Source organism: Ursus maritimus, unplaced genomic scaffold (assembly GCF_017311325.1).
Source record: "Ursus maritimus isolate PB19 unplaced genomic scaffold, ASM1731132v1 scaffold_36, whole genome shotgun sequence".
Taxonomy (NCBI): domain Eukaryota; kingdom Metazoa; phylum Chordata; class Mammalia; order Carnivora; family Ursidae; genus Ursus; species Ursus maritimus.
The window spans coordinates 7,942,590-7,959,823 of NW_024426230.1; the positions used below are offsets into that span (position 1 = coordinate 7,942,590).

At 38.3% G+C, this 17,234-nt stretch overlaps 1 pseudogene; it reads left to right on the top strand.

Moving 5' to 3' along the window:
• Positions 1 to 1,249: 1,249 nt before the first annotated feature.
• On the top strand, positions 1,250 to 1,347 carry LOC121100332 (annotated as a pseudogene).
• The last annotated feature ends 15,887 nt before the right edge of the window (positions 1,348 to 17,234 follow it).

Here is a 17,234-nt window from a genome sequence, read left to right on the forward strand (position 1 = left end):
CAGCTTCAGTTACTCCAACAGGACCAATTCTTTCCTCCACCACCACAAGTAACCTGCCTTTTCTTTTGCTTAGGAAACTCTTGTTCCCACTCCACCTTCTCGTGCTTTCTCATCTTTCAGTTCTCAGCATAAAGAATCACTTCCTCAGGAGGTGGTACCCCAATCCAAAATGTGATCCCCTGGCACATGTCTTCATAACTCTCAGATCTTTTCTATTCCATCCATCATGTTTTGTAATTACACATCTGATGCTACCTTCCCCAGTAAACTACAAGCTTCAGCAGGGCAGCGATCACATCTGTTTGCTCTTTACTCTCTAGCCAGGAACCAGCACACAGAATGCAGTCAATAAATATTTCTGAGCGAATGAGAACGTGAGTCATGGGAGCTGTCTGAAATTATCCATTATCTAAGATGCCCCCAATTCTAGTCTATCCAATACCGTTAAATTAGCTAAGAGCATTTAGAATTAATGGTGGTAGAAGACTTCTTTAGGTTGTTACTGATGCACGAAAAGGGGACCTTAGGAATGAGAAAAGAAACTATTGCCCACTTTATCAAAAACGCACTAATCAAAATACACAGGGGAAAGCCTTGGAAACTTTATGGCCCTAAAGCCCCTCACTGTGCTGGGAAATCAGCATTGTCCTGAGGATTGACAGTCTCTCTCTTGACCAAGAAACCGTGGCTTTTCCACATTAGTGTCACAGGTGTCATAGCATGTCTGTTCTGGGTGACCACCAGGCAGTCTGATTAAACTACGTGTCTAGTCCTGTTACCAACTCTTCAACATTAATTACTACAAACAAATTCAGGCTTACTCTTTTTGGGTTTTATACTTAAAGGCACAGCCTTGACCTCCAATGATGTTCCTAATTTTTATTCTGGGCTTCATTTGCAACAAAATTGGTTTAGGTAACCTCCCGTGGGTGAAAAGCTAATGCATTCTAGTTGAACAAAGATTGAGGAGCCAGGCAAAATACCTTAGTTTTCATTCAGTTCAGTTACCGCCTAATGCACTTGAAGGCCAAATAATTTTAACCCCCCCCCACTTAATTATCTTAATTTTCCCATCTGTAAAATTAGAATCAATACTCTGATAGATTTATAGCTAGTCTGAGGGCTTGTAAGATTCTCAGAAACATCAGGATAACTGACCCTTGCTCTAATTCTGCAGCTCTGGGACCAGAAAGGTCCTAGACCACACCGTGCCAGCCTAGGGAGAATAAATACGTTAAAAGAAGGTGTGGTGCTTGCTTCAGCACATATACTAAAATTGGAATAATTCAGAGATGAGCATGGCCTCTGTGCAAGGACATGCAAATTTGCAAAATGTTCCATATTTTTAAAACTGGAAAGAACAAAATAAGAAGGTATGTTGATGCTTATTTTATGCCGGTCTCTATGTCATCTTGTGTAACACCAAGATTGATGATCTGATCATAAAGATCCAGCTGCGCTTGGGGTGGAGGCAGGTTCTGCCTGCTTCTCAGTGACACTGTCTGCAAGTCCCAAGGTGCTCCTCACTCATTCAGACTTAATCCTATACAATGACATTGAAGCCCTCTCCAGAAGACCCACAGGCTTACACACCGTGCCTGTCACTGGAGAACACTGTTCATCTTTTTACTGTGTAGCACGTTCTCCCTGCATTAGTTGGATACACACAGCTTGACTCATTTCCTAGGTACTCTCTGTGTCTGGCCTCTGTATCAATCCGCACCTACAGTTGATACTCATCAACCTGGTGGTAACATGGGTTCAGATATGCTTCAGACATATAGAAAGTATTTCACAAATACGAGTGATTACTGCCAACTATCTAAAAGCTGAATTTTTATCTTTAATTTCTTTTCTATAATAAATAGATATAATATAGTATTTGCAATAGGCTCAAATTCAGACTTGACTGCTACTTATCAGTTTTGCATCTTTAGAGAGGTCACAATCTCTCAGAACCTGAGTATCTTCATCTGAAAGTGGAAATTCAATAAGAGTATTATCTACCTCATAAGGTTGTCATGAGGGCAAAAGCCTAGTGCTGTGCCAGTACACTGAAGGTGCTCAGATTTGAATGTGAAATCAGTAACCCAAAATTTGAGAGAAGTAAATGAATTTAAAAGTTCTATATCAGAATACTTTATGCTGAAAATAATAGAAAATTGAACTCACACTGCCTTAAATAATAATGGGAATTCATTGGCACCTGTACCTCAAAGTCCATAAGCAACGTAAGCCTCAGGCATTATGCACATGAGATCCAGCTAGACCTCTCTGCAGCTCTACTCACTCTGCTTACTCCATCTGTTTCCTCTCCTTCAGGCTGTCATCTCCGTTGCAAGAGGCCTGCCAGCAGCTACCAGTGCAAAGCACTTTCTCCTTAACATCCGGGGAAGAGAGAACGTGACGTCTCTCAATGACAAGGACTCCCAGCTTTGGAGACCCATGAACTGCCATTGTGCACAGGTGAATGCCATGCACTGGTGTGTAAAACTGGGGAGACTCAGTAGACAGGTGTTATGCATGGGGAAAGGCAATATGAATGTCACACAGACAACCACAATGTCCATTATAGTAACACAATAAATGCTTAGTGGGTGACGATACATTTCAAAGTTGTTGTTGTTTTAAGGAAATAAAACACCTGTGAAGAAACATTGAATTCTGAGCCTTCTAGGATCCTAATGAGTCAGATGGCAGGGAGTAAGAGTGGGGAAGGAGCTGACAAGGACTCTGTACAACAGAAATCCCAAGGTGTAAGCTTGCTCAGAAAGAAGTCTACTGTCCCCTAGGGGCACCCAGAGCTGAGCACCACTTATTTCAAGGCTGCTCTGAAGTCCCAGAGGTAAGAATCATGGCACAGTCCTTCCCTCCAACTCCTACAGATCTGAAATCAACTGGAGAAGCAGAAGGAGAATTTCCTAATGCTGGGGAAGTTTGTGTGTGTGTGTGTGTGTGTGTGTGTGTGTGTGTGTTTAAGATTTATTTATTTATGAGAGAGAGAGCTGGGGAGGGACAGAGGGAGAGAGAAAATCCTCAAGCAGACTCTTTACTGAGCATGGAGCCCGACGCAGGGCTCAATCCTAGGCCCCAAGATCATGACCCCAGTGGAAACCAAGAGTCAGATGCTTAACCAACCAAGCCAACCAGGCATCCCTGCTGGGAAAGTTTAAAATGAGAAAAGTTCCTCTTCTGAGTCTTCCATGGGAAATTCACAAACACTCCCACCTCTGCTAGAAACGCAAAAACACTGACACCAATGCCATCTCTTAGAAAAAGAGTAAAAGCCCCAGGATGAACCTTTTACAATGATTTCCTTTGCCTAAATAAAGCATTTGATTGGGTCTTGGGGCTCAGTTGATTGTAAGGAACTGAAATCCCCTCCAAGTACTTAAGCAAAAATGGAATTTATTGGATGAATACCAAGTATCTCCCAGCCAGGAAGTACAACTGGCCTCAAAAGGGAATAGGGGCCCCTGGCTGGTTTGGTTGGTGGAGCATGTGACTCTTGATCTCAGGGTTGTGGGTTTGAGCCTCATGTCAGGTGTAAAGATTGCCTAAAAATAAAATTTAAAAAAAGGGCGGGTGATGAATTCACTTGACCAGGAAGTGAATGCCCATTTGCTTTACTCTTCTCTCTGCCATGACCAACTTACCTGGCTTAACTTGCCCATGGGTCAGCGTTGGCTTTATACATTCCTTATTCAAGAGCCACTGCTGCAATGCTAAGTAGTTCCTGTAAGCCAGTTTCAAATTTCTGGGAGAAAGAGCCCACTGTTACATCTAAGTTCAGGTGTCTGTCCTTCACCAATCAACGGGGTCATCCAGTAAGGTCTGCTGCATGCCAGGAGGGGGATTATCAGCGAGCTTTGAGAGGGGAGTGAGCAGGAAGGTCAAAATGACCAATATGCATGTGTTAGACATGTCACTCCTTTTGTCTTCTATCGAAGTACAGTCAGTGTTACATGATTTCATAAAAACATCAGAAACAAGTAGAGGAACACAGACTAAGTCTAGATAACTACTCTCTCAGCTTGGCCCATTCTATCTTTGTATGTACTCTTTATACAGCATAATTTCTTACTGCTGCATTTTTCCCACCTGCCAAATAAAGATAATCATACTTGTCCTTATAACTCATAGGATTATAGAGAGGATAAAGAAATAATTGATATGAAAATACTTTAAAACATTAAAATCATGTTATTTATATTCTGCACACTATAAAGCATCTCTTCTAAATTCCAAAACCCTACTGCTTCTAAGCACATACTTACAAGTACAAGGATTGTTGGCCAAATAAGCCATTTTGTGTTACTCCCCCTAGGTAGACACACATTTTATGTCTTCCACATAACTATGTGGTTCAATGTTTTATAGATACACGGTTACACGGCATACATACTTGGCAGACAAGTGGTAGGAGAGCGGAAGAGATTACAGAAAGGCAGAAAAGTAAAAACAAAAGCAAAAAATAGCAACAGGGTAAAAACAATAAAGAAACATCACCCCCCAAAAAACAAAAATAGATACGATAACAGTCTGTAGTGATATCGTTCCTTGTCCACTAAAAACAAAAAGAATGGAAATAGGCCGCAAATGAGGAATTTAGATTCAATATGAGAGGAATTCCCAGGAGTAAGGGCTGCTAAGCATTCCCTACAAACAAAAGCATGGGGTTACTCCCTCCCATGCACTGGATGATGCATTCTTTGCAGAATTTTGTTGCATTCACCTTTGTTTCCCAGCAGCCAGCATGGCACCTGCCACCGTAGGCGCTCAGTCCATATTGTTGAGGATGTGAATGTTCAGAGATGGAGAAGGAGCCACTTTGTCTCTTCTCTGAGTATGAACCTCATTTTGATCTTGATTCAGCAACCAATCCATTTATAAACAAAATTAGTAAGACAATTGAAGCAATGTACACTGTAAGTGGCTATGACATTAAGGAGTTAATAATTCTTTAGGTATGATAATCCTAATGTGGTTATGTTTAAAAAGAGAGTCCTTACCTTAGAGAAATACTTTAAAGACTAAAGATTATAATATCTGGGATTATTTCAAAAGAATCAGGGGTAAGGGCATGAAAGAAACAAAAATGGCCATAAATTGATCATTGTTCACGCTGGGTAACAGATAAAAAAAAAGTGTTCACTATAATATTGTGTCTACTTTTTGCACATGTTTGAAATTTTCCATAACAAGTATCTTTTTAAAAAAGGAAAGAAATGTAAAACACAAAATGCAACTCATGGACTTAAGGCATAATCTGAATTAGCGTTGGTCATGTAACAGCTTTTATTACAATTATAACACTGTTGGTCATAAATAGCTCAATCTAAAAACAGCTAAAACTTGTGCTTTTCTTCTGCCATCCATAAAAATGATTTTCAGTACCAATTACGTTTCAAATAATTGTGGCTTTTCAGGGTAATATAAAGCTCAGCAAATCTCATTGCTATGTTTGTCATACTTGGTACAGCATTCCTATTAAAGATGTTCTTTAGTGTGAAATGTTGGCTAAGCAATTTAAATAAATTTTATTTTAAAATTTCTAAAGATATTGGCCAAATCTTCAATCACACTTTCTGCTTTCAAAGGTTGAAGAAATTGTCAAATGAAAGCATTTCTATATATTCTTTAAAACTGTTGTGGTTGAAGACAATGGCCTTTACATTGCCTACAGCTCTTTACAGATGTTCCAAATCAGCATTCTTTTTATAACTCAGTTCCAAAAAAAAAAAGTGTGTGTGTGTGTGTGTGTGTATATATATATATATTCAAATATTCCTTGCTTTTTTTTATGTGTCTCCCTTTCCTCTTATGTGGTTTAAATATTTAGTAATACTTATGAGTCACTTACTATAAAACTGTATCCTTTAGAATTAGTAATAACTTAAGTCATTGATGCATATTTTATCTACATTTTAGCACTTTCCAAATTAGTATGCATCTTATAATCACTACAGTTTTCCCAGAAGTTTTTTCTTATTTAAAATTACATTAATAATGATGAGTCATATTTTATTGCAGCCCAGATTTGCACAATATTAAAACGTCTTCAACAATTATTCTGTAACATGAAAATACTATCATAGCAGAGCAGTAAAAACTAGGGATGAAATTAAGTCTTATTAAATACTTCGATTCATATATGCCATATTTCAAGGAACTGTCTCTCATGCCTGACTTTTTAAAATTAATGTGTAATAAGGGAGAGGAGGATGGCAGCTGAGTAGAAGGATCCTAGGCTCACCTTATCCCAAGAATACAACTCGGTAACCATCAAATAATCCTAAATATCCCAGAAATTGACCTGAAGACTGGCAGAACAAACTCCACAACTAAAGGTAGAGAAGAGGCCACATCAAAGAAGGTAGGAAGTGTGGAAACATGATTTGGGAGAGAAGTAGATCCTGGCGCTGCTGTGGAGAGGGAGCTGTGGTTGCAGAAAGGGATGAGAAACAGACTAGCACACCAGGAAGTGCATGGGGAAGATGACTCCTGATCGCAATTGGCTTAGAAAGCAAGAGAGGCTGAATTTCGTGAAGTCTTGCAACCAGTAGGGCTTAAAGCCTGGAGTTCTAAAGGTCAGTGGGCTCTGCTCTGGGAGAGCCTGGAGGCATTGGGGCTTCTCTTGGAGTGAAGACAAGGCAAACAGCCTGCAGGCATACAACGTGAAAACAGCAATCTGAAGAGTGCCTGGGGCACATAGTGGAGAGGTTACTTGCTCTTCTTGAGGCATGTCCCAGAGAGGCAGCATTCACAGAGCGACCCTTCTGGGAACAAAGGAACTGGCCAGTGCCATTTCCCTCACCCACCCCTCAGCATAAGCACAGGGCCACCTGTGGGAACAAGTCCAACACTCGCTACCTAACTTGCTTACACCAAGACCCGCCCCCTGTGTTCTGGTGCAACTGCCCCTCCCAGTCATGCTTACCTCAGTCCTAGTGCACCAGGCCTCCTCCCCCAGAAGACCGGCCCAAGCCACTGCTTACAGCATGTCTCCCAATACGGGAGTTTTTCAGAGTCTCAATTCTGGCAGTGGTGACAACAGGTCTCATTTCACAAGCAGACCGGAGCATACCTAGTTAAAACACGCCACATTCAGGCCAGGGACCAAACACTGCCCCCAAAAAGCAAAGAGAGTCTCTGCAGATGACTGGCCTAAAGGATAAGCATAGCAGAGGGCACACAGCACACACTGGAGACTCCAGGAAGCGTCAGGCCCTGGGGAACAGGGGACACTATACTATAAGGCACTATAGGACCTCTTCTTCATAAATCCATTACCCTCAATAACAGGATATGTAGCTGACTTTCCAAAAACACAGAAACAGGCACAGAGACTTAGACAAAATGAGAAGACACAGAAATTTGTCCCAAGTGAAAGAAAAGGACAAGGCCACAGCCAAAGATCTAAGTGAAACAGATATAAGTAACATGGCTTGCAGCCAAAAATACTCAATCCAGCAAGGCTATCATTTAGAATAAAAGGAAAGATAAAGAGTTTCCCAGACAAACACTAAAAGAGTTCACAACCACCAAATCAGCCCTACAAGAAATATTAAAGAGGACAATTTGAGTGGAAAAGAAAGACCAAAAATGACAGTATGAAAGTGGGAAACATGAAAGTAGTAAAAATGAATATTTCTGTAAAAAATCAGTCAAGGAACTCACAAAATAAAAGGATTTAAATATGAACACCATATACCTAAAACACAGGGAGGGGTAAATGATGGGTTTAAACTTAAACAATCATCAGCTTAATATAGACTGCTATATGCAGATGTTATACACAAACCTAATGGTAACCACAAATCAAAAACTGCTACTATGAAAGAATGAAGAGAAAGAAATCCAAATATATCACTAAAGAAAACCAGAAAAGCATGAAAAAGAAAAAGACAAGAAAAGATCAGAGAAGGACTACAAAAACAACCACAAAACAAGTAACAAAATGGTAATAAATACATATCTACCAGTAATTACATTGAATGTAAATGGATGAAACATTCCAATCAAAAGACAGGTGACAGAATGAATAAAAAACCAAGATACACCTATATGCTGCCTACAAAAGACTCATTTCAGACTTAAAGGCACCAGCAGATCGAAAGTGAGGGGACAGAGAAATATTTATCACACAAATGGATGTCAAAAGAAAGCCGGAGTAGCAATACTTAAAACAGACAAACTAGACTTTAAAACAAAGACTGTAACAAGAGGCAAAGAAGGGCACTATATCATAATAAAGGGGACAATCCAACAAGAAGGTATAATAATTATAAATATTTGTGCACCCAATGTGGGAGCACCCAAATACATAAAACAATTAACAAACATAAAGGAACTAATCAATAATAATACAGTAATAGTAGAGTATTTTAATACCCCCCCCATTTACATCAATGGACAAATAATCTAAACAGAAAATCCACAAGGAAACAATGGCTTTTAATGACAAACTGGATCAGATGAATTTAAAAGATATATTCAGAACATTCCATGCTAAAATAACAGAATACACATCCTTTTCAAGTGCACATGGAACATTCTCCAGAATAGATCACATATTAGGACACAAAACAAGCTTCAAAAAATTTTAGAAGGTGGAAGTTATACCATGCATCTTTTCTGGACACAACACTATGAAACCAGATTTTCAGAAGTCAACCACAAGAAAAAGTCTGGAAAGATCACAAATACATGGAGGTTAAATAACATTCTACTGAACAATGAATGGATCAGCCAGGATATAAGAGAAAAAATAAAGGAGTACACTGAAACAAATGAAAATGAAATCACAATGGTCCAAAACCTATGGGATGTAGCAAAAGTGGTTCTAAGAGGAAAGTATATAGCAATACAAGCCTACCTCAAGAAGCAAGAAAAATCTCAAATAAACAACCTAACCATTCAACTAAAGGAGCTAGAAAAAGAACAACAAATGAAGACTAAAAACAGAAGGAAGGAAATAATAAATATCAGAGCAGAAATAAATGATATAGAAATTTTAAAAAACAATATAACAGATCAATGAAACCAGGAACTGGTTCTTAGAAAAACTCAATAATATTGATAAGCCTCCAGCCAGACTCATCAAGGGAAAAAAAAAAAAAAAAAAAAGAAAAGAAAGGACCTAAATTTTAAAAATCACAAATAAGAGAGGAGAAATAACAGCCAACACCACAGAAATACAAACAATTATAAAAGAATATTATGAAAAATTACATGCCAACAAATTAGACAATCTGGAAGAAAGGATAATTTTTTAGAAATATATAAACTACCAAAATTGAAACAGGAAGACAGAAAATTTGAACAGACATAACCAGCAAAGAATAAGTAATAAAAAATCTCTCAACAAACAAAAGTCTAGGGCCAGATGGCTTCACAGGTGAATTTTACCAAACATTTAAAGAAGAGATAATACCTAGTCTTCTCAAATTATTCCAAAAATAGAAATGGAAGAAAAACTTCCAAACTCATTATATGAGGCCAGCATTACTCTGATTCCAAAACCAGACAAAGATTCCACTAAAAAAGAGAACTACAAGTCAATATCTCTGATGAACATGGATGCAAAAATTCTCAATAAAATACTAGCAAAAAGAATCCAACAGTACGTTAAGAGTCATTCACCATGATCAAGTGGGATTTATTCCTGGGCTGCAAGGGTGGTTCAATATTCACAAATCAATCAATGTGAAACACCACATTAATAAAAGAAAGGATAAGAACCATATGATCCTCTCAAAAGATGCAGAAAAAGCACTTAACGAAGAACACCATTCATTCATGATAAAAACCCTCCACAATGTAGGGAATGAGGGAACACACCTCAACAAAATGAAGATGATATGTGAAAAACCACAACTAATATCATCCTCAATAGGGGAAAAAAGAACTTTTCCTCTATGGTCAGGAATAAGACAGGGATGTCCACTCTCACCACTATTATTCAACATAGTACTAGAAGTGTTAGCCTCGGACATCAGATAACAAAAAGAAATAAAAAGCATTCAAATCGGCAAGGAAGAAGTCAAACTTTCACTATTTGCAAATAACATGATACTCTATACAGAAAACCCAAAAGACTCCATCAAAAAATTGCTAGAGCTGATACACGATTTCACTTAAGTCATAGGACACAAAATGAATGTACAGAAATCTGTTGCATTTCTATACACCGATAATGAAGCAGAAGGAGAAATCAAGGAATCAGTCCCATTTACAACTGCATCAAAAACCATAAGGTAGCTAGGAGTAAACCTAACCAAAGAGGTAAAAGATCTGTATTCTGAAAACTATAAAGCACTGATGTAAGAAATTGAAGATGACAGAAAGAAATGGAAAAACTTCTTGCTCATGGATTGGAAGAAAATTCTGGACTTCAAGTTATATTACAAAGCTGTACTGATCAAACCAGTATGGTACTGGCACAAAAACAGAAACATAGATCTATGGAACAGAATAGAAAATTCATAAATAAAACCACAACTTTATGGTCAACTAACCTTCGACAAAGCAGGAAAGAATATCAAATGGGAAAAGGACAGTCTCTCCAACAAATGGTGTTAGGAAAACTGGACAGCAACATGCAAAGAATGAAACTGAACTACTTTCTTTTACCACACACAAAAACATTTCAAAATGGATAAAAGACCTAAATATGAGACCTGAAACCATAAAAATCTTAGAAGAGAACATAGGCAATATCCTCCTTGACAAAGGCTGTGGCAAATTTTTCTAGATAGGTCCCCTGAGGCAAGGGAAACAAAAGCAAAAATAAACTACTGGGACTACATCACAATAAAAAGTTTCTGCATAATGAAGGAAACAATTAACAAAATTAAAAGGAATGGGAGAAGATACTTGCAAATGACATATCCAGTAAGGGGTTAGTATCCAAAATATATAAAAAACTTATACAACTCAACACAAAAAAAACCCTACAAATAATCCAATTTAAAAATGGGCGGAAGACATGGACAGACATTTCTCCAAAGAAGACATACACATGGCCAACAGACACATGGAAAGATGCTCAACATCACTCATCATCAGGGAAATGCAAATTAAAACTACTGTGAGATACCACCTCATACCTGTCACAATGGCTAAAATTAACAACACAAGAAACAAGTGTTGGTGAGTATGTGGAGGAAGGGTAACACTCACACACTGTTGGCAGGAATGCAACTGGCGCAGCCATTCTGGAAAACAGTATGGAGGTTCTTCAAAAAGTTAAAAATAGACCTACACTATGATCTAACAATCACAGCACCAAGTATTTATACAAAGGATACAAAAACAACAATTTGAAGGGATATATGCACCCTGATGTTTATAGCAGCAGTATCTACAACAGCCAAATTATGGAAAGAGCCCAAATGTCCACCAACTGATGAATAGATAAAGAAGATGTGGGGGGGGGTGCAGTGGAATATTACTCAATCATCAAAAAGAATGAAATCTTGTCATTTGCAATGATGTGGATGGAGCTAAAGAGTATAATGCTAAGCAAAATAAGTCAGTAAGAGAAAGACAAACACCCTATGATTTCACTCAGATATGGAATTTAAGAAATAAAACAAAGGAGCAAAGGTAAAAAGAGAGAGCAACAAACCAAGAAATAGACTCTTAACTATAGAGAACAAACTAATGGTGGGGGGGGGTTGAAATAGGTAATAAGGATTAAGGAGTGCACTTGTGATAAGCACCAGTTGATAAAATAAAAACTTTTTTTAAAAAAGTATATAATCCTGGGGCGCCTGGGTGTCACAGTGGTTAAGTGTCTGCCTTTGGCTCAGGGCATGATCCCGGCGTTATGGGATCGAGCCCCACATCAGGCTCCTCCGCTATGAGCCTGCTTCTTCCTCTCCCACTCCCCCTGCTTGTGTTCCCTCTCTCGCTGGCTGTCTCTATCTCTGTCGAATAAATAAATAAAATCTTTAAAAAAAGAAAAGTATATAATCTTAGCAAAAACCAATAAATAAGCATTTATCAAGCTAAAAAATAAAACAAAATAAAAATTAAGGTGTAATAAAGGAATTGACTTTCACTGTATATAATTATTTGGAAACTTTTTTTTTTTTAAGATTTTATTTATTTATTTGACAGAGAGAGAGAAAGCCAGCGAGAGAGGGAACACAAGCAGGGGGAGTGGGAGAGGAAGAAGTAGGCTCTTAGCAGAGGAGCCTGATGCGGGGCTCGATCCCAGAACGCTGGGATCACACCCCGAGTCGAAGGCAGACGCTTAACGACTGAGACACCCAGGCACCCCTATTTGGAAACATTTTGTTTTTAGCTTACACTCTTTGTTCCAGTAGAAAATATTATGTGAGCTTCACATTTGAGCAACAGTGTCAGTGTATAATTCCCCAGGACCACAGGTGGAGATATATTTCAGATCTAATGGCTGAACAAGCCATTAGATCAATGACTTCAAACAACCATTACTGTCACTATCATTTGACCACCCCACTGCAAATCAACCACATCTCCTGGGAAACAGTAGAATGAATAATCCCACTGTATGTATATGAGAAAATGGACCTCTGGAGGCAAAGGTTTGGGATCATCACTAATGCCCGTCTATCTTAAAAGCTAACTGAATCACATTAGGCTTTTGCTCCATATGGATATATTTTAGAAATTACTGTTTGACCTGAATGTTAAGAATATGAGCAAAATCTGCTATCTTTGTGTTTGGAATACATGATAATCTTTTATAATTATCTTGTTATGCTAACCTATGGGTTATGTGTTTCTCTTGGATTTACCAATTTCATAGCAGATCTCAGAGGTCACACACCAGCCACTCCACTCAGAGATTTATTTCTTCTTTTTCCATTTTCTTCTAGCCTTTGTCACTTCCATGACCTTTGGCTCTCCTTGTGGATTTACTTAGCTATTATGAGGGAAAACACAGTATAATCTGGTGGTTAAGGGCATTGGCTTTAGAGAACAAATTTGAACCCTGGCTCTGCACTCTAGCTGTGTGATTTGGGACATGTCTTATAATCAGTCCGGACATAAGTATCTTCATTTATAAAATTAGGATGGTATCCACCTTGCAGGTATGTTGCAAAAATTCTTATGGGGACACGTATAAAGAGCTTAACACAGTGCCAGGATCACTACTATTATTAGCATTTTTATTACACCCTTGCCAAGAGCCAAATGGGTAACTTTCTGGCCCCCATCTTGCAGTAAAAAAGAGTAAGTCATCAGCAGAGAGCTGCCAGGATTGGAAGCTATGAAGCATCCTTTATACTGGTGACAGAGTTTCTACCTGTACTCCAAAGCATTGTGTAAGTCGCTGGGAATATAGAGAAGCATATGGAATAGTCTCAGCCTTGAAGAAGCTTACATCCTTTTGGAGAAGAATTACCACAAATAAAAAAAAAAAACAAGGAGTAAATAAATAAATAGGGGAGAAGAGACTAACATCCCTTGCAGAAGAATTCCCAATAAGTTATGTAGCTGCTCTGCCCTCAAGGAGGTTGAACATAACTCCCCACTCCTTAAGTGTGGGCTGCACATTGTGACATCCTTCCAAAGAGGACAGCATAGAAAGAGGGTATAAAAGAGTAACTTTACAGTAGAAAACCTGACAAACACCACCTCGGCCACATGACCAAGGTCAAAGCTAACAGTAATAACTCATGTTGATAGGATATACACACTTGATATGATGTGATGAAAACGTTACTTCACCTCTCTGGCCCTCCCCAAAAAACCATACCCCCAATCTAATGGTGAGAAAAACATCAGACAAATCCCCACTGAGGGACACTGTACAAAATATCTGACCAGTACTCTTCAAAATTGTCAAGGTCATCAAAATAAGGAAAATCTGAGAAAGCTTCACAGCCAAGAGGAGTCTAAGCAAATACGTGCTGATTAAATGTAATGTAGTATCCTGGATAGGATCCTGGAACAGACGGACATTAGGTAAAAACTAAGGAAATCTGAATAAAGTTTGGGCTTTAGTCAATCATAATATGTCATTATTGGTTCATTAACTGTGACAACTATACCATACTAATACAAGATGTTACTAATAGGGGAAATTGGGTGGGGGATAATAAGAACTCTGTATTATTGATTTTTCTGTAAGCCTAAAACAATTCTAAAATACAAAGATTTTAAAAATCAGTACAAGAGGGGGGCAGCTGACTGGTCTGTAGAGCATGAGACTCTTGATCTCCGGGTGGTGAGTTCAAGCCCCACCTTGGGCATGGACCCTACTTTAAAAAATAACAGTAAAATATAAATATAAATATATCATATATATGATATATATCTATATGATATATATATGATATATATCACTATAAGGGATAAAATAGAATGTGATGATTCATTCATTCAACAAATATTTCTTGAGTATCCATTATGTGTTAGACACTGCATTGGGAACTAGGGGTACAGCAATCAAAGAGAGATCAAAGAGAGGAAGATCCTTGATCTTGAGAAGCTTACATGGGATATATGCTGGGCTTATAGAACGAATTTATGTTCCTTGTCACAGCTTTCCTCGCTCAGGAGGGAAGTCTCAGTGGCACTTCAGTGGCCAATATGACCTCTATTTTTTTCTTGTTAAATAGGGCCAAATGTGATCCAGTCCATAATTTAGCAGTGAGAGGTGACTAGAAAGAGAACTTGCATAAGAAAGGATGGGTCCTAGGATTGCTGAGGGGCAGCTGAGAACTAGCTGGCATAGCCAGTGTTTCCTAAGGCCTCCCAAACCACAGAAAAATGGCATAACCCTCAAAGTCAATATATGCCCAGGGAGCATTTGCCCAATCACAGAAGTGGCCAGTGGCAGGTCCTTTCCAATCACTTGGTCTAATACCCCTTAACTTTATAGGAAAGGAAACTGAATTCCAAAAAGAGAAAGTGATTTCTAGTGGTCATAGGGTTATCAGGATCAACTTTTGTCTTCTCCAAGTTTTTATTTAAATTCCAGTTAGTTAACATACAATATAATATTAGTTTCAGGTATAGAATTTAGTGTGAATCAACTCTTTGATTTTTCACTCCTCAGAAGCTATGGACATTTATTACTTTGCTAGAAATCATCAAAAACCAAAAGGCTAGATGTACTTGCTTAGTATTAGACATAAACAAAAACAATCAGGAAAACTAGATCTAGAAAAAACATCAATGTGGTAAAATAACATAGATGATGAGAGTTTTCAAACTGATTATGGTCTATAACCAAACATAGGAGCCTACGGGATACTGCAGGATAAACGTACACTTCCCTAAAGGGAAGAAATTCATTTTAAGGTCACTGTAACAGAAATAAAAACAAGTTACCATGTATTGCATTAGCTAAATAAGTTTACAAGGGAGCTAAATGAGTATAGGGGGTGGGACAGGATTGATACTCCTTTTGAAGATAAAAATAAAAGACCAACAACAAAAACATAAAAACTTCCAGGTAACACTGGATTCATACTTAGGTAAAAACAGAACAGAGGGGGGACCTGTAAACTAAGAGCTTATCCATACAGGTAATGAGCCAAATCTAATCAGATAACCATACCATTCTTGAGAAACTCTTTTGAGCTGTCAGCAGCATCCTGAAGCCTAAAGATGCCCCATAAGGTATTAGTTTTAGAGGTAGTTCACTCCCTTAACAAGGCCAGCCCATTCTACACAAAGTTAGAAATGTGACCAGACAGCACACTTGGGAAAAATTACTTTTGAAATTGAGTTTTCAACTCTTCTGTTAAGGATTGTCTTTCAGCAACCATCAGGCCAGAAGATGCTTCCATGTTTTATCTGGGAAACACAATAGGTATATTTTTGATGGAATTTTAATGAAAAGATAATGAAAAAAAGAATGAAAAACTAGAATTATTAGCGTAACCTCTAACATTGAGGTAAGTATTATGTACCTTGGGCAGCCCATTAGAATCACCTGGGAGCTTTAAAAAATTCTAATACCCTGGTCCCAGGGTTGGTTCCAGACCAATTACATAGAATCTCTGGGATGGGACTCAGGCTTCAGTACTTTTTAAAGCTCCCCAGGTGATTCCATTGTGAGTCCCAGTTAGGAATCCACTGCTTTGAAGGGAGTTAGTCTAAATATTGAATATCAAATAGTCTTAATTAAAGCAGGGAAAACTAACCAGGCATCCCAGGAGTACAATAACCGGAAATGTCACCCAACTGAATACGAAACTGTAATTTCAACAATTTGTCTTTTTAAGTCAAACATACCCAGATTTCTTTGGCTTTTCCTCTCCCACAGCAGAGAAAACTACCTCTTAAGTTCAGATACTTTTTCCTTAATATACTTCTGGTAAGCATGAGGTACAAACTAAGTGAGGATGAGAAATCTCATCCCCACTCCCTCACCCTCCTTGGTTGGTCTTTCAGACCAGAAAAATAAGAATAACTTCCCTTAAAGGTTTCAAAACAAAATAATTAAGATTGTATCTTTGGGCAAACAACTATGAAACTCAATGAGGTATTTCCTTTATTTTTTAGTAGTCACAGACTCAGGGTCAATCATGGAAATAGCTGCATAGTTTTGACTGGGCCAAATTGTTCAGTGAAATTACATCACTGGAGGGTTGTGCCCTGTGGGAGTCCTGAATAGCATGCACCCCTCTGGTCATTTGGGCACCTGCCTGCTGAGCAGTGGAGTGGTAGCTTTTTTCCACGATGCTTCCCTCATTAGGTAGCATCATGACAATTGGGAGATTATCCAACACTGATTGAGGACACTCAATAAGCAATAATGAAAAAGACAGCTTTAATAGTCCTGAAGGCTTGAAATTTCTCCCAAGAAAAATATCAGGGGGTGGTGGCTAGATTACTGGGTTTCTAAGAAAAGGGTAACTCTCTACCATGGAAAAGATTGAATCTTTTAAAGCAGCCATGAAAATAAGAATAAAAAGCCTTCCAGCCAACAGATGTTATTTAATGAGTCTCTTTCTCTCCAGAAGATATTCAAATAGTAAAGGTAATGAAATCAGCACTCCCCAGTTGCCTGGTACAAATACTCATTCCAGATGAAGAGAATAGTTATAAAATCACTACAATATTTGTCTTCCAGGTGATGGTGGTATGTTTCTTTCCTAATACAAAATGTGTGAGAATACTACTAAGCAATAAAAAGGAAGAACACATACATGTTACAACATGGATAAGCCTCAAAAACATTATGCCCAGTAAAAGAAGCTGTATCATTCCACTTATAGAAAATG